Source organism: Rousettus aegyptiacus, unplaced genomic scaffold, assembly GCF_014176215.1.
Source record: "Rousettus aegyptiacus isolate mRouAeg1 unplaced genomic scaffold, mRouAeg1.p scaffold_m13_p_3, whole genome shotgun sequence".
NCBI classification, from domain to species: domain Eukaryota; kingdom Metazoa; phylum Chordata; class Mammalia; order Chiroptera; family Pteropodidae; genus Rousettus; species Rousettus aegyptiacus.
Window position 1 is genome coordinate 49,922,540 of NW_023416306.1, and position 4,993 is coordinate 49,927,532.

The window sequence follows — 4,993 nt, forward strand, 5'->3', positions numbered from 1 at the left end:
TTATTTAACCTATCATCTTTTCAAGCCCAATCTTTTCTTCCAATTGGAAAATCTTTGAAAGCATAATCAACATTACTTCTGTCACATACTCTCTGTTTTGCTTCTTTTACTCTACTGAACTCTCCAAGTCATCCATAACTTTCTGGATCATAACTGAATAGGTTTAAAAAATTTTTTAGAATTTTAAAATGTCACTTTTCTCCAATATGGCTCTGCAGCAGGTGACAGTGTTGTCCGTATTAGATATACTCCTCCTTGAGGAATTTATAGGGAGCTGGAAAAATACAACAAACAAGAAAAGTTGTATAAAAAACAAGGCCACATACAGTTAAGTATCTGACCAGTGAGAATGGACCGCAAGACTCAAAGGAATTCAGAGTGGGTGGGAGCTCTGCCTGGGAGGGGAAGCACAAGAGAGCAGGGAGAGAACGAGAAGTGCCCTGGGCCTGGAAGGGAGTAGACAAGTAATGGGAGCAGGACTGATATTCCAAAATGTCACCAACCTGCTCAGCAGTAACACCGGTCGATCAGAATGGACACTAGCCCGAATGCTGAGGAAGCATCCTGGAAGCTCCTTGCTGATCCTGGAGTGACTCCTGGGTTGTTAGAGTGTGCGAATATCAGGGTGTTGTGGAGGAGGGGCGAGTCTCAGGAGATGGCTAGGGTGGTGGGGCACTCAGAGTGCTTGGGGTAGTAGTTATTTTCTATTCAGTTCTATCCGCCACAATGATGCAGCCGCACCAGTGAGTATCTGCTGAAAATTAGCCCTGAAGAGGGCAAATGGTATATAACAAGAATATTTAAAACTTGCTTGTACATAAAGTATTTCATTTGACCTACCTATTTGTTAGTCTATCCCTATTTATCTATCTGTCTGTCTAACCGGCCATCATCTATCAGTCTCTATCTCTGTATGTATTTGTCTGGGTTTTTTTTGTTGTTGTTTTTTGTTTGTTTGTTTGTTTTGGTCTGTCCATGAGAGAATGAAAACAGAGGCAAAGGTACAGAAGTGAGACTAAAGGTGGCTTTCCTTTATCTTCCATTTAATCATTCCTCTAACAGACTCAGGGTCCCTGGATGCTGGACAGTCAGCTGGGTACTCAGTTGAGGAGCCTGCCCAGGGATGGAATTGTCACATGAGAACTAGGTGTCATGCAATAAGCCCTGATGTGCATCCAGGCCTGAAGCTGAAAATGACAGCAGAAGGAAACAAGTGAACCAGAATCTGAGTATGTATCTATGTTGGTCCAACAGGAAGGCAAGGGCAGATCAGAAACCTAGGCTCTGCTGAATCAGGAACTGCTGGGCTAACGGACATTACAAACAAGAGTAAGAAGGAAGCAAATCAAGCCTAAATCAATTGTATTCAACATTAGTAACAAATCATCACCCTCATTATAATTTATATTTCTGTGGCAAGTTAAAATTTGCAAAGCATTTTCAAATATCTTGCACTAGGTGAGCCTTACTAATAATTTGGTAAAGGGAGTAGGGCAAATATTCTCATTTCACAGGTTTAGAGAAATTAAGCAAATGCCTTACTTATCCCATCTCCTTTTTAAGTAGCATTACCAGTTTGGTAGCTCAGGGAGATGCCATAGGCACAGAATATCTTGATTTCTATCAGAGTACATAACAAAGGATTGCATTTACATGTATATGAATGAGTTAGAATGTTGGAAGAAGAGGTCAGGCTGATAAAGCAGCTATTAAAAAATTGTCTTTTTTCTGTTTAGCACTCTGTTACTGGTGAGCTGGATGAAGACATAAAAGATGAGCTCATAATATCTGAAAATTAATAAAGCAGGGAGAATAGAGGATAGTCAGATAGATGAGAGTGTTCTAATTTAAAACTCCACATAGAGTCTCTAGGTCAAAACTAAGGAGGTAGAATATAAATTCTTGCTTTTGGTCCACATACCTAAGATGGAAGAAGCTTGGTTTGTTAAGAGTTAATACACAAAAGGTTCTGGTGGCTTAATATAAAGTAATATGACCGCTATCATGCTCATAAACTACAAATATACCACAACTACAAATGCAGGTTGAACTGAAATCCAATTGTTAAAACGCTAAGGAGAACTTCAGCACCACTGATAGTGGGATATTGTTCAGAACTGAAAACAGTCTTGCTGTACCTACGATGTCTAGACCAGCCTGCATGTAGAGTTCTATTCTGGGCTTCGCTGGTCAACTGGGACCTTGATAAATGAGAATAGATTTGGAGGGAGGCACCTCAAAGGGTGAGGGGGTTGGAAACCACTATAGACTAGGAATACCTGAAGGACCTGGGTGTATTTCTCCTAGAGAAAAATTATTAAGGGAGGACATGAAAGCCAAATTCAATGAGTACATGTTACAGTGAAGCAGACTTTTGCCTAAGAACAAAAGAGAACTTACTAACAACTAGAGCTATTTATCAAAAGTTAATCCCCCTGTTCTTGGAAACAGGAACAGCCTGGAACTGCCATTTTTCAGGATGCTCTAGAAGGTATTATTTCCTTAGGAGGTGGACTTATAAGGTCTCCTTCTTATCCGAAGATCCTATTGTTTTTCAAGCTAGTTGCTTTACTTCTTTCGAGGAAGGCAGAGGGAGTAGAATGAAATGGATCTTGAATTCTCTTCTAGCTCTACCCTTCTATGAAGTGCCTGGTTCTAAAGTGTAGCTTCGTTTATATTGCACAGGATATCAGAGACAGGAATCATTTACGTTCAACTTGACTTTCAAGATCTTATCCAAGAATGAATTATTCTCTACCAACTGAAACAAGTTCTTAAAATCATCAAATGAACCAGGTTTCCAAACCTTATTGGTATAGGTCCTTGAGAACTGTCAACTTGCCATATTCCTTTCTCAATATTATTATTTTTTCCCTAAACTCTGTTTTTAAACTCAGACATTCTGTTTTTAACACTCTGTATCTAAGAACAGAATGAGGCTAACGACACAGCACGAGAAACTTGTGAAGTCTTGCCTTTCCCATGGTAGATAATGTCAGGGCTGATGTGAAATTCTGGGCTTGGTTTTAAGGCAGTAACTAGGAGTCATATAGCCTCAAAAAATTTCTTCCAGACAGAATCACTAAATGGTTGTGTCTGAGCCTGTTAAGAGGGATGCTAAAAAATCCCCACACTTCCCCCTATGCACACATCTCCCACGTTTCTCCATCCTTCTGTCGGAACTCTCACCTTTAGAGATAACTTTATTTAGGCTTCAAAGCCTTTTTAGGCAATAAGAAGCTCTTTAGGAGCTATTTGTTTATTAGCTCAACCAGAGCAATATACTGAGACTTGGGAGAAAAGGTTATTTTTAGCAAGATAGAGTCCAGGGGTATCTTTGGAAGGTACAGTCATGGCAAAAAACACACTTATCCTTTTTCACTTATTTTACCACCGATTTAGTGCAAAGCACTATGCTAGGAACTAGGGATAGAGAGACAGTAAAACACCATCCCCTGTCCTCAAGTGACTTAAAGATCACAGAAGCCCTCTAACCTTTTACATAGGTAATATTCTATGTGAAAAGAAGAGATGTCACAAGATGACTAAGGTGGGAAAAGCAGCTGGGGTTTGTGTGGGTAGAACAGCCTATGGCAGGGCCTTTACCTTGGTGATGATGCCAACTCCTTTAGTCATTAAGGGGAGTGGCCAGAACCTGCGGGTGTGGTCAGTGGGGGTCAAGAGATGGTGGTATCAAACCAAGGGAGGGGAAAGTGATCTTTTAAAGACTAGAGGGAAGTCAAACAGAACCTCTCAGCCAAGTGTCAGGGCCTTGAACTTTTGTTGTAGAGTTTTATGTTTTCTGGCAGTCATTTACATAATTAAGTAAGAGTCACATTGGGCAATACTGGTAAGACTGAAGAACTAGAATTTCTCAGAACCTATTTTTTTTTTTTTTTTTTTTAGAGCCTCAGACAGAGGAAGGCAGAAGAGAGAAGTAGTATGTTGTGGTGGTTCTCATACTTAGACTTTTTAGCTGAAAATACCAAAGGATAATTTAACACTTTGCTTTAGTAATAATGGCCAACTTCTGCAGATATTCACAACCAGTCAGGGTACATGGCAGAATATTATGGAGAAGCAAGAAATAGGGAGTAATTTCATTAAGTTTCCTGGTTAAGTCTAGTATGACCCTTTCATTGCAGGCCTGGGTTGAAGCCACTGACCAGCTACACAATCATAGGCAGGTCAGTCTTCTTGAGCTGCAGTTTCCTCATATGTAAAATAATTAACCGTACCTAACAGCATTATTGAAGGGATTAAAGATAATATACTAAAGTCCCTATCACAGTCAGTATATAGTCATATAGCCAGAGTTTAATGAATGATTAGCTTCTAGTATAGTAATTTATCTTAAAAACATATATTGTGGAATAACAGAATCTGTTCAGCCAGCCTTCATGCAGAAATGAAAACCCTGGGATTTGCAGGAAGTGTGCTCTTAATAGTAAATGTCCTTTGTAATGAGGTATACCAGCTTAGACTGGGGGAAGATATTTTATTAAATCTTTTTTTTTTTTAATGCCTACAGCACCTGGTCTTCCTAAGTGGTCTCCCATCCAAGTACAACCAGGCCCGACCCTGCTTAGCTTCCAAGACCAAATGAGATCAGGCATGTTCAGGGTGACAAGGTCGTAGACCTTTATGAAATCTTAGTTGCCAGAAATAGGAAGTTGGGGTGCAGAGGTAGGAGAAGCTATTTCTAAGCCATAATATTTTTTTTTGTATAAAGAAATTTTTATTCAAAAAATTTTTATGTGTGTACATATGTATGTATTGTTTATTAATGAAATAACATCGATTAATAACATTTTATAGGTCTCGGGTTTACGACATTGTAATTCAATATCTGTATACATTATACTGTCCTCACCATCAAAAGTCTAGTTTCTGTCAATCACCATACATTTGACCCCTTTTACCCATTTTGCCCTCCCCACTCCCTTTCCCTCTGGTAACCACCATTCTATTGTCTGTATCTATGAGTTTGTTT

At 39.4% G+C, this 4,993-nt stretch overlaps 1 pseudogene; it reads right to left on the reverse strand.

The window, feature by feature from the left end:
* Positions 1–4,522: 4,522 nt before the first annotated feature.
* LOC118601412 lies at positions 4,523–4,640 on the reverse strand (annotated as a pseudogene).
* Between the last annotated feature and the right edge of the window lie 353 nt (positions 4,641–4,993).